This window comes from Canis lupus, chromosome 1 (assembly GCF_003254725.2).
Source record: "Canis lupus dingo isolate Sandy chromosome 1, ASM325472v2, whole genome shotgun sequence".
Taxonomy (NCBI): domain Eukaryota; kingdom Metazoa; phylum Chordata; class Mammalia; order Carnivora; family Canidae; genus Canis; species Canis lupus.
Genome location: NC_064243.1, coordinates 73,335,092 through 73,348,531, shown reverse-complemented (window position 1 = coordinate 73,348,531; position 13,440 = coordinate 73,335,092). Strand labels below are relative to the sequence as shown.

General features: G+C 41.8%; 1 long non-coding RNA gene across 1 annotated transcript; it reads right to left on the bottom strand.

The window, feature by feature from the left end:
• Positions 1-6,897: 6,897 nt before the first annotated feature.
• Positions 6,898-13,075, bottom strand: LOC112643832 (uncharacterized). The gene is made up of 3 exons (XR_003125929.3): positions 12,916-13,075; positions 9,727-10,380; positions 6,898-7,309 (listed from the first exon to the last, which is right to left on the bottom strand). It is a non-coding gene; the product is annotated as an uncharacterized LOC112643832 (long non-coding RNA).
• Between the last annotated feature and the right edge of the window lie 365 nt (positions 13,076-13,440).

The window sequence follows — 13,440 nt, the reverse complement described above, 5'->3', positions numbered from 1 at the left end:
CCCTTTTGTCTCCATTTTTTCTACTCTATCCCTCATCTGAGTAAGAGATTAAAAATAGCAGCCCAAATCTGGAGTGCCTGGGTGGTTCAGTGTGTTAAGCCTCCAACTCTTGGTTTTGATAATCTCAGGGTCCTAAGACCAAAACCTACATCAAACCCTGCATTGGGCTCCAGATTCAGTGGGGAGTCTGCTTCTCGGCCTCTCTCTCCCTCTGCCTATCCCCCCTCCCTGCTCATGCTCTTTCTCTCTAAAATAAATACACAAATCTTAAAAAAAAAAAAAAAAAAAAAAACAGTAGCCAAAATCTGTGAAGTACTTATTATGTGCTAGTCATTTTTTAAAAAATGTGTTACACATATTCACTTATTTAATCCCCTCAACAACTCTGCAGTAGATATTAGCATTAACCCCATTTCCTAGATGAGGAAGCTTAGGTACAAAGGTTTTTTTTTTTTTTCTTTTCTTTTTTTTCTTTTTGCTTATATGTTTTAAGGTTTTATATGTTGTTTTAGATTAGAGTCTGTCTGCTGTCATTAAAATGTGATTAGTATAGGTCTAAGAATACATTCAGTATTTATATGAGAGACTCCACTTCATGAAGAACTAATAATAAGGATTTTGTGAAACCTTTCTCTATATCCGCTTTGCATATCTCAAGTGTAATGCTTTATATTACAACTATTTTGTATATTTTCCCTAGATCCAACTGACTAGTTTTTTTCCTCATTATTTGCAAAGGGTCTGGCAGTTATGCAATGTGTATGTCTCCTTGCTCTGAAGATGGATCATATTATTTGAATTAGTTTGCACAAATAGCTGAGAAATCATTTTTTAAAGAGCTAGCTGATATAAATGTGAGCATTTTGAACTGGGCATTAGATTAGAAGCCACTATATCTGTTACTGTGATTAGCATAAGAATTGTGCTAGAAACTCTTGTGAAGCTTTAACTAGAGGCTGGAGAAGGTGGGAAGAGGTAGTGCCAGGAAGAGGAGAGCTTGTTCTTGGCAGTAATAGTTGTCCATGCCATCCTCTTGAGGATGGAGAATAACAAAGGACAAAGCAAATGTTGACAGTCCTCTTTGTTATGTACCTGGGAAATTCATCTTGGATTTATTAGCCACATAAATTACTTTCCTGTAAAGCGTAGCCATAAATCAACACAGAAAGATTGAAATGGTATCATTTCCTTGGGAATAACAAGCTGGAGGTGGCATAGCAGTCCAAGAGCAATTATAACACAATTAAATGTTCAGGTTCCTCCCTCCCCCTCATGATTTATGCCTGAGAAAAGTGTACTGAAAGGTCAGAGTTGTTAAGTAGCCAAGAACAACAAAAAAGACTTCGAAGATTCCTAAGCAAGAGACCAGCAACTTGCCACTTTTTTCTTAGGAAGGAAAACATGTATGCCATGTAAAACATGTAAAAAACATATATACTGTTAAAAATACATGTCACTTAAACATGTAAAATGTGTACCATGTATATACATAGAGCATTATGTGTACCATGTAAACACATATACCGTGTAAACATGTAAAAAAGACATATACCAAGACTAATGTATATTTTACAACTTTTCTAAGAGTGCAATGGGATACAATCTGTTGGTTTTGGGAAATAGACATGATATATCTGAAATATGATTGCAAACAGCCTTAGAGTTCTAGAATATTTGAGTTTGATAGGAAGTCTGTTACCATTCTCTTTAGCCCACTAGATACAGGAAACCATGTGACAAACATTTATTGACTTCAGTGTCTGGTAATGCTCTAGGTACTTTTGGTAAAAAAGAGGTATGATGACACCAAAAGAAAAAAAATGGATAATCGGACTTTTCAAAATAAAAACTTGCACATCAAAGAAATTATCAAGAAAGTGAAAAGACAGACTAGAGAATGGGAGAAAATATTTCCAAACTGTATACTTGATAAGGGCCTGGTATTCAGAATATGAAGAACTCTTACAACTCAATGAGAAAAAGACAAATAACCAATTAAAAGAGACAAAGGATTTGAATAGACTTCTTCGAAGAAAGCATGTATGGCTATGAATAAATAGCCAATAAGCACACAAGAAGATGCTCAACATCAGTAGTCACCAGGGAAATGCACATCAAAACCATAGTAGATACTACTTCACACCCACTAGGATAAGTATAACAACAACAACAAAAAAATTAAAGAAAAGAAAATAACAGTTGTTGGAGAGGATGTGGAGAAATTGGAACCCCACATTCATTGCTGATGGGAATGTAAAATGGTTCAGCTACAGTGGAAAACTGTTTGGTGGTTCCCCAGAAAGCTAAACATAGAATTATACAACGCAATGATTCCACTTCTAGGTATACACCCAAAGAATTGAAAACAGGGACTTGAACACACACATGTACATGCATGCCCACAGCAGCGTTATTCACAGTAGCCAAGAGGTGGAAACGATCCAAGCATCCACATCTATCAGTGGAAGGATGGATAAACAAGTTGTGGTATAGACACACAGTGGAATATTTCAAACATATAAAGGAATCAGAAAAGAAGATACATTCTATGACACAGGTGAAACTCAAAAAATGATGCTAAGTGACAGAAGCCATCCAGAAAATTCACTTATGATCTGATGCTATTTGTATGAAATACCCAGCATTAGTAATCAGGCAAGACAGAAAACAGGCTAGTGGTTGTTGCCACTAGTGGTTTGGGGTGATGAAAATGTTTTGGAACTTGACAAATGTAGTGGTTGCCTAACACTGTGCATATACTAAATCCCACTGAATTTTGCACTTTAAAATGGCAAATTTTATGTTAACATGAATTTCACCTTAATTAAAAAGTAACAAAAAATATAGCATTGCCTAATAAAAAAGACACTGGATTTGGAATCAGTCTTGGGCTTGTGACGTGGTTCTGCCACTTTATATGAATGAATGAATGAATGAATATGATTTCTGGAGAAATCATTCGGTCTCACTCTGGTACATACATATTCATGAAATAAGTAGCCTTGTAACCTGCCTTGGGCCAGCATGTAGCTAACAATTGGTGGACAATCGAGATAACACATCAGATGCTTTCTGATCCCTGCTCACATGATATTTTCATATAAACTGGATATCCATGACTCTAATTGTTTCCATTTTGCTGGTAGTCACTGTCATGCCGGTGGGACAAATGCACAAATACTGTGGAAAGGAAAAAATGCAAGAGAGTGTGAAGAAGAGGAGGGTACAAGCAGGGAGACTAGAAGGGCTCAGGTCCTCCACTGGCCTCTTCACATTCCTGGGGACGTGGGAACACTCATGTGAGTCCAGCGAAACATCAGGCGACGGTGGGAGAGAAAGAAGAGGCCCTGCCTCAGCCTCAGCGGGTCAAACCCCTGCCGTCACTGGCAGCTGGCAGCCCTGGGACGTCAGGTCAGCACTGCGTGAGGTGCCTTCAGCCTCGCCTGGGCCCAGGCCACTGCTGCAGACTCAAAGGGCTGTTAATTATATTTATTCTGCGGTACCTAGATGTGCTTAGCTGGTCTGGCCCGGGACACAACAGGGACAACCACGCAATTCATCAGCCCTGCTTCATCTGGGCGAGGCCAGGCCGTGTGTCCCCTGACAGGTGACTCCGCCAAGGAAGAGGCACACACACGCCAGCCTCGCCTGGCGGCCCAGGCACACAGGAAATGAGGGGCTGCTTCTCTGGTGTTAGCTGTCTGCAAACCGCTTTATCTTCAAGAGCAAGGTCACGGATGAAGCCTTTGCTCAGGAAAAAGAAATCCTTTGTGCAGGGGTCAGCAAAAGTCAGAAAGTCAGATTTGCTCTATTACTTCCCATCATGGAAAATATGTGGTTTGCCACCGACAGGTAATTATTTATTATGTAAATATTTGGGGTTGCTCCAAATATTAGCTAGATGTGTGTGTACGTGTGTGTATGTGTATCATCATACGGTGTCCACTGCAACTGACCTAGAATTCCTATCCTGGAATGAAAAGAAAGAATTGATTTATTAGCAGTCAGCATCTATGAAGTAGTCCTACAAAGCGAATTTTAGATATTTTAGGCTCAAGTAGGATAAACGAAAACATTTGGAAACCTTCCGCCTTCCCCCTGTATGTGCACAGACGTGCTCATCACTTGTGTACGGGTGAGTGGGTGTCACTGCCCGCAGGTGGAGAGCTGGGTCCCCGGCTCGTCTGACGGCCGCTCTGTGGCTCAGTGCTCAGGGTTTCAGTCGCCGGTGGTGGCGGAGGTTAGGGTAGAAGCGCCCACTCGGCTGAGTTTAGCTTCCACGGAAATGTCATGCGGTGTCTAACAGAAATGGATCTTGAACTTCTTTGTATTTACTTTTTTTTTTTTTTTTTTACCAGACATAGTTTTCTATTTAAGAAGGGAAAAGGGGCTTTATAAACCTAACAGAAGAGGGACGCCTGGGTGGCTCAGCGGTTGAGCGTCTGCCTTCGGCTCAGGGTATGACCCAGGATCGAGTCCCACATCGGGCTCCCTGCATGGAGCCTGCTGCTTCCTCTGCCTGTATCTCTACCTCTCTGTGTCTTTCATGAACAAATAAATAAGATCTTAAAAAAAAAAATCTTACAGAATAGATGAGCTGCATGTAAGTCACTTAGATTATGCAAAGGTGAGCCGATGTGGAAAGTGTGACAGAGACAGGGTTGTTTTCCCAGGCGTCATCAAAGCCATTTTGGCCACATGACAGTGGTCTATGGAAACACGACAGTCTGAGCAGAAAGCTCTGACGGTCTTCTGCTGTTTGTGAGAATATGCCAGCGTGTTGAGGCCAGAAGCTGATCTTAAAGAGAACAGGAGACAGGATGAGGAGGAGGAGAGGGAGACAGCAGTAGGACTCCTACCTTGTAGGAGAGGTGAGAAAGTCCAGGAAAAATAAGTGTGAAAAATGGTTGTTTTTCTCCTTTTGAAGACTTTCTCCTCTTCCCTGCCTCTCACAGGGAGCATTAGAAAAACGTAGAATTGTGAAATAGTTTTTGAAGGATGAAAACATGTATGAGAAGAGTTGTTTACCTGGCACTGAATTACCAAAATTAATTTTTAAAAATTGTGCAAGAGGAAGACTTGCTTTGAAATGGGTTTCCGTTCATTATAAGCCACCATAATGATAAACAGCACTGTTAGGACATTCCAGTCAAGGCACGAGACACACTTCGCACTGAGGAGAGTACTTTTTAATGTTGTCAGTGGCTCCTAGGGATCAAGGGCCTTTGGACATCTTATGGCCTATTGATGCCCACCTATTGATCAATCATTTTCTAGATTAAAGGCATCCTCAATCTATTGTCCTTTCTATTCAAGTCTCTATAGATATTAAGTTATATAAAGAGTCACTGGAAGATAAAAAACACTGGCTGATGAATTGGTCATGTAAACCCTTAGTCATCCTTCAAATACCCTCTGTCTTGATAGTAAAGTCAATTTTATTGATTGTCAGATGTTGGAAACATCCAATAAAACAACGTAAACACAGTCTCAGCCAGGAGAATATAATCCTTCTTTTGAGAATGGGGAAGGCAAGCCTCTTCAATGACCCCATGGGGTCCATACCCCTCTCCAGTGATGTTTTTGGCAACAGAACAGTGTCTTAGGAGCTTGAAATCTGGGAATTTCCCCTGCCAATAGCGAAGCTGCTGGATGGCCCCTGCTCTGTGGTCCTGGGGCTGTCCCCTGCTGTGTCCTTTGCCTGTGTCACATCAGTGTCACCCGTGTGACGATAATGCATATGTATGTCTTAGTCCATTTGGGATATTCTAACAGAATACCACAGACTGGGTGATTTATAAATGACAGAAATTTATTTCTTACAACTCTGCAGGCTGGGAGTCCATGATCAAAGAGCCAGCGGTTTCTGTGTTTGGTGAGGATCACTTCGTGATTCATTGACGGTGTCTTCTCACTGTGTCCTTGCATAGTGGAAGAAGCTAGGGAGCTCACTGACGCCTCTTTTTAAGGGCACTAATCTCATTTTTGAGGGCTCCACCCTCATGACCTAATCACCTCCCAAAGGCCACACCTCCTAATATCATCACATTGGGGGTTAGATTTAAACATGGATTTTGCAAGGACACATTCAATCTAAAGCAAAGGGAATAGATGACAAGGTTTGTGTAAGGGAGGGTAAACACCTGGAAAGCAAGAATTGTAATCACACCAGGCCCATGGAGTATATCAATGGCAACATATATCAAAAACAGGGAGAAGAAAAGTGAGCTTCCCTAGCCCAGCCCTACCTCATGTAGACAACACGAGGCTGCCTGCTCTGTCTGTAGAGGCCAAAAAACCAAGCCCTCTTGTTTTGGTCTATAGTCTATGGTCCTATTATAGTCTACAGTCTTTAGTCCTCCCCTGCCCCCAAAAGGAGCAAGGAAGAGCAAAGCTTGATGCAGTCTTTGAGAAAAAGTCAAGAAAACTACAAGAAAGAGTTGCAGGTAAAAGTTTTGAAAACACCCAAGGTACATTATGGAGCACCTTGGCATTTAGAATGGTCTCCATGCCCAACCGTGGCGCTCCCTCAGGATGCCAACTCCCTTGGCCATCATGCATCGGAATCAGCTGGTTCTTTTTGGTCAAACTTTTCTTTGAGGGCTCCGGCTTCAGTGGAAATCTCAGAGGACCTAGTGAAAGAAAAGGGCCTAGTGAACCCCTGGAAGAATTTTAGCAAATGACGTGTGCTCCTCAGACTCTTCTCGACTCTAAATCCCAGGGCGTACAGGGCAGAGGAAGCTGGGGATCGTGAGACATGGTTACTGTGTTTCCCCCTAACACAAGGCGAGCAGGAGCTCCGGGCCAGGGGACTGGAAAGTCACCTTCAAGGGCAGCGTCTGACGGTGGCAGGCTCTGCGGGGTGCACCCGTCGCCAGATGGGCAGCACCCACTTTTTCGCTCTTCTTCCTTCTTGCCTGCTTCAGAAGTCGGGTGGTGTCATCACCTCAACAAATGAGAAATCAAGCAATTGCCCTGTACCCCACACCATGGGTGATACCAGCACAGGAAGTCCCGTGCTCCTTTTTAACCTTTAATGTTGGCATTCTCCCGAGTTCTCATCCTTTTGCCAACTTATTGGGAACTGGCAAACCTCAGCATGTGTTCGGTCAGATTTCTTAAAGCCTCTCACTATATGATTCTATGTAAAGATATATTAAATTTGGACACACTTGCCTTAGAAGTTAACACACAGGATGGGAGCCTTTCACAAGCAATCCAAGTGACGTACCTTCTTCCCTCCTCCTCTTCTCTCATTGGCTCTTCTCCCTTAAATAGGATGCACGTTACTGCCCCCCACCCCTTGGTTCTGCAAGAGGAAGAGAGGAAAAAAGGTGGAAACTTCTATGCTAATAACTTTTGTCCAGCTGCACATGATATATTTTATCTTCCTAAACACGTCGAGAGACTTAGTTCGTCGGTGGGAATAAAAAGCTAATTGGATCCATTGCAGTTTCTCCCCACCTGCTCCCATCACTTGCCAGCCAACAGCCCAGTACAGGATTTTCTTTTCTTTTATGGCAGCAGATTTTCTGAAAACTGTACATTTCTCCAAAGGCTGTACTGAGGACACCAGCTGTGATTCATTCAGTGAGGAAAGGAATGGGGGTGCTTGACGTTATCTCAGAACACGAGCTTCATTCATTACAATGTCTTCAAGGCATTTCCGCCTCCCCAGGACCCAGCATAGTGCCCAGCACCATCCCACGGTCAATAAGTGCCCAGTGGGCTGAACTGACATTCAGATGGTATTTTTTTTTTGACAGGGAAAAACAATGGGGCCTTTTGGTATAACCAACACCTGGGAAGGGGCCTTGGGTTAGTGATGCCAATCCTTTTTTTCTTTTTTTTTTAAGATTTTATTTATTTCTGAGAGACACATAGAGAGAAAGAGAGAGAGAGAGAGAGAGAGAGACGTGCAGGGAGCCTGATGTGGGACTCAATCCCAGGACTCCAGGATCACGCCCTGAGCCAAAGGCAGGCGCTAAACCACTGAGCCATCCAGGGATCCCTTAATGATGCCAATCCTTAAACACACTCTAACGTTAGGGTGGAAACATGTTTTGTTCAGAGATAATACTGTGAAAGAAAGTACAGTGTCCAAATTGGAAGTTAGCTCATCAAGTAGCTGATGGGAAAAGGGTGCAAAGTCCAGAAAAGGGGAGGGAAATGAATATTCGTTATTGAACATCTGGTATGTACCAGACAGTGTGACCCTCAGAAGTATATACTCACCCTCGGAAGTGAGATATGAGTTGTTCCTTTAACCCCCTAAGGGGATTAGTTTTATTATTTCCCTTTCACAGAGGAGGAAACTGATATTCAGAGAAGCTTGTAACTTGCAAAGGATGATAGTTAATAAGTGTCAGAGCCAGGATTCTTTTAAGATGATTTATTTATTAATTTGACAGAGAGAGAGAGAGAGAGAGGGAGTGAGCACACGAGGGTGGAGAGCGGCAGGCAGAGGCAGAGGGAGAAGCAGGCCCCCCGCTGAGCAGGGAGCCTGACATGGGGCTCAATCCCAGGACCCTGGCCTCATGACCCAAGCCAAAGGCAGATGCTTAACCAACTGAGTCACCCAGGTGCCCCAGGCCAGGATTCTCATCCTGGTTTGGCTAACTCCAAAACCTATGCCTCTCTCAAATGTGAAACATTCTCCTCACATTTCTACATTTAGGAGGAAACAAATAAATAAACTTAGGAGGATAATCATCCTACTGGGACACCTCTGATTGCTTCTCCTGCACCCAGCACTCCTGAGCACAGCTCCCATGCAGCAGAGTACCCTTCAGAATCTTCCACCCTTCAGAAGATGCCACAATGCTGATGGGACTAATGTTAATATTAATAATGGGATTAGTGGGTATCTTTTTTGAAACACTTGGGAGTTACAGAGCTAGACAGCTGAACGGGGGGCCTGCCTGAGAGCAATGCTCAGAGGGAAGGAAAGATCACTGCATGAGTGGTGGGAAGGTGTGTGACACAGAATTCAGGCTCCCGAATGTGGATAAGTCTTCCCCTGGGGGGGTTACGGTTCATAAAGTCAACACAGACGCGAATAGTGTCCGCTGAGCACAAAGGGAGGTGTGACTGGAGGAGGGTGGACCCGCCATGCCCGGTCTTTCTCTTTCCAGATTGCATTCGATGGTTTACATTTCATTGTTAAAGCAGCACTGAGCATTCAAAAGGTGTAAGTTCTTTTAGCGCACTTTTTGCAAAGCACACTTTTTATTTTTCAAGTAGGCTCCACACCCAGCATGGAGCCCAACACAGGCTCTGAACTTCATCCTGAGATCAAGATCCGAGCTGAGATCAAGAGTCAGATGCTTAACTAACTCAGCCACCCAGATACCCCTCAAAACTTATTGTTTAAAATGTATATGTATGTATATATATATCTATATAGGACTATAGTAAAGTAGGAAAGAATTTTTCTTGGTGAGAAATGAAGCCCCCCCCCCTCCCCGAGCAGATCCAAATGCTGGGGGGAGAATATGGAGAGGAAAAAAAAGTGAAAATGCACAAATAAGCAAAACTCCTTTGTTTTATACCTAAAAGATGACAAGATCCCTGAGGTCATTTCTCTCTCTCTCTCTAACTTGTAGACTAGCATAATTAAGAGAAAGGGATCAAAATCAGGGTCTGGCAGAGAGGAAGGTATTTCAAATACAGTTTAAATTATTAAATGCCCTCCACATCTAGACTCTGTACCCCCATCATACTCACATCATACAGAGGAGGTGCCTCCGTGGAAACAAGTTTTTCAGAGGGAAACATCCAGGAGATAGGAGGAACCTCCTTTTTTTTCTTTCTGCTCAAATATTTTATTACTGCGTATAACAGTGGATGAAGTGACTCACATTGTAAACACATTGGAGAGACACGAGGTGGTTTAAAGAAATAATTGCCTCTTATATCATGGGACGTGATTAAAAGGGGGAGCTTGCCAGATTTATGGGTGTGTTACGGCGATGCTTCTTTTGAGTCATGGAAAGAAATTATTTTATGAGGCTTCATTTGGTTTTATGAGGAAAGCTCACTTCAGAGGAGAAAGTGAGATTTGAGCTCCATCCCTTGGAGCTGGATGGTTCTGGGGTCCTGGGATCTTTAAGGCCTGTGAGCTAGACAAGAAAAGATTCTATGGTGCCCTGCGGGGGGCACGAGGTAGGATCGAATGTGCGGGGTGCTGCCTGCAGTGTTGGGTGCTGTGAATGAGGCCGGATCCTGGTGTGGGACCTGGAAGGGATGAACAAGGTCACTACCGTCCTGTCCCCAAAGCTGCACACAAGCTGCAACGCTGGCTGCTTTCAGCTTTCCCACATGGCTGACTTTTCCTCTTCTTGGTGAAGCGTCTAGTGAGGTCTGAAATCACCTAAAAGGCTAAACAGACAAAAAAAAAAATGTGTAAGAGAATGGGAGACTCGAACTCTCATTCTACAGAGAGGAGTCTTTGTGTGTTCTGTATTTCCGTTTGGGAGTAGCTCACCAACCAAATCCGGGAATGTTGGAAACACTGGACTTTGCCAAAAATGATAAAAATGATGTGGAAAAGCTAAAAAATAATGAGAATGAAGAGGAATGATGATTAGAACTCCTTGGTTCCTTGTCCTGAACCAATAATCAGTTACCTGCAGATGGCCATCATTCCTAGTTTAGAAAGCACGCTGGAACACCTTTTACCAGTATCCTGTATCAACCACTTACTGACTCATTCATTCATTCATCTACCCATGTGTTCATTCATTCACCTGTTCATTCATTCTCCATGTCAAAGTGATGAAAGTATCAGTTTGCAACAAGCCTGGTCCTCCAAATCTTGAACATTCTTTCATTCAGTCTTTGAGTGTAACCATGGGTACGTAGATTGAGGACCAAGTCTCTAGGCTCTCCTTGCTGGGTTCAAATGGAGCAATGGCTTATAGCCTTTCTATATGTGCATGTTGGCCTTGGTGACAGTGAAATTTCCAGAGAATCTGGCTCCTATTTTTTTCTTACTTATGGTCTTATCAATTTTCGATGGCTTTTTCATTATCCATTGTTGAATCCCTCAGGAAAGGGAAAGGATAGGGAATAAGAGCACCATGCCTGAGGTAGTAAGAAAGAATGCTTATGGAAGTTCCAAATTATCCTGTATATAACAGTGGATGCTGATTACTCACAGTATGTCTTGAGCCTTTATAAATATTATCTCTATGGGTCACATATTACCACTCTTCCTTTGCGTGCCTCTTCCTCTTATAGCAACCTGACTTGGTAGATATAAGGGACTCACTAGACCAAGACCACACAGCCAGAACACACAGAAGTGGATTTAACTGGGCCACTGGTCTGTCTAATACCTGAGGATGCCCTGTTATCCTGCAAGGACTCTTGGTGATCCCGCCTCTTGGTTTTTCAATTTGCTTTTGCCAAACCTAAAAGGAAAACCAACGTGCTGTGTCCTTTGGTGGAGGAAAGCAACTGAGGAAAGAGTCTCCTCTCGTGCCTTTTCATTGGTTGAAACTAAAACTGACCAGAAGCCGGGGGCTTGATATGGTCCATTCAGGTCAACCTTCTGGGCACCCAAGGAGGAGGGGGCAGAGAGAGAAGGTGGAAGGCCAAGGAAGGATTCTATCACCGAGGTGTTCAAAGGAAGTTGATGTGTGTAGAGCTGTGTAGATGCTCTCAGAGCTTCCCAAATTTCTTCTCTATCTGTGGTTATTTTCGAATTTTGTCTATTTGTTTTCTCCTCTTTAAAAAAAATATTTGTTTATCTAATGACTTCCTTCCTTCCCTCTCTCTCTTTCTCTCTCTCTCCCTTCCTCCTTTCCCTTCCCTTATTCCTTCCTTTCCTCCCTACCTTCCCTCCTTCTTTCTTTCTTGATTAAAGAGCTAAATCTTCACGTTATTAATTAGCTTATCTTTTGTTTTGTAATTTATTAATTTCTGCTTTTATCTTATTTAGTCTCCAATCTGATATTTTATTTCTACCAATTCATTTTTTTTTGCTTTCTATCTATAATGCTTTTTAAATACTTGTTTCTTCTTGTCTGCCTCCTATTTTTATTTGTGAAGTTTTCTTTATATTTCTCTCTACCTTCTTCTGATGGGAGGTTATACTTTTTTAGTTTTTAGTGGTTACCTTTGCACTTAAAATTTTTGTATTTTTTAAATAAAATTTGCATTCTGGAATAATTTTAGATTTACATAGAAGTTACAAATATAGAATAGGGAGGTTTTTTTAATACCTTTATACCTCACCCAGTTTCCCTTTTAGCATGTTATAAACCATGTAGTTAAAATTAGAAGAACAAAGCAAGAAGCATGCATTACTGTTAATTAAACTCTTGATTTTATTTGGGTTTTTATCAATTTTTCTACTCACGTCCTTTTTCTGCTCCAAGATCCAATCCAGAATATCACATTGCATTTAGCACCCTTAGATTTTTAATATGCATCTTTGACCTAACAAGATCATACAAGATCTCGACAAGATCTATTGTGTTCATCCTCTTTTTGAACAATTCTATGAAGATCTTTACCCTGACATCCTCCCATGATTCACATGTGATTTTTGTCAAGTACTTCCAATCCATTTGGGTTAAAGCTATCCTAAATTATTCATTATTATTATTATTACTATTAATTTCACAGCCAATGTTTATTTGGATTTCCCTAAAATTTTTTATATATATAAAGAGAAAGCATGGTGTGTGCACATGAATACAGTGAGACAGGTGGTGCACAGAGGGAGAGGGAGAGAGAAAATCTCAAGCAAGGCCCATGCTTAAGTTGGAGCCATGCACGGGGCTCGAGCCCACATGATCCCTGAGATCATGACCTGAGCTGAAATCAGGAGTCGGGCACTTAACTGACTGAACCATCTAGGCACCCCTAGATATCTAAATTTTAAACAACCAATTAGTTGATCTTCACCTCTTGTATTTGTATTCTTCCTTTGGTTCAGCTTTCCTCCTCATTGAAGTACATCTCTTCGAATCTTTTTGAGTGGGGATCTGTGAATTACAAATTATGTCAGCAGTTGTTTGCCTGAAACGTCTTCAGTTTGTGTGCTGTTGATTACAGAATAAAGTATAGAATTTCATCTGAGAATTTTAGGTTGAACGCATTGTCAGTCAGGATTGTCACAATATTCCACTGTCTTATAGTTTCTGCTGTAACTATTGGGTTATGTTAAGTATATTTTGTTCCTTCGTAGGTAATTTCTCTTTTCTCTCTGGTTGTTTTAAGGAATTTCTCTTTAACATTCATGTTTTGCAGTTAAAAATAAATAAATTTATTTTTATTTATTCTTCATGAGCTTCATACTTATCAAATCTGAACCTTCATGTTTTTCATCTATTTGAGCAAATTCTCAGACATTGCTTCCTTGAATATTGCTTCTATTCCAACTAGACATACATTGGACCATCTCATATCATCTGTGCTTTCTTAATCTGT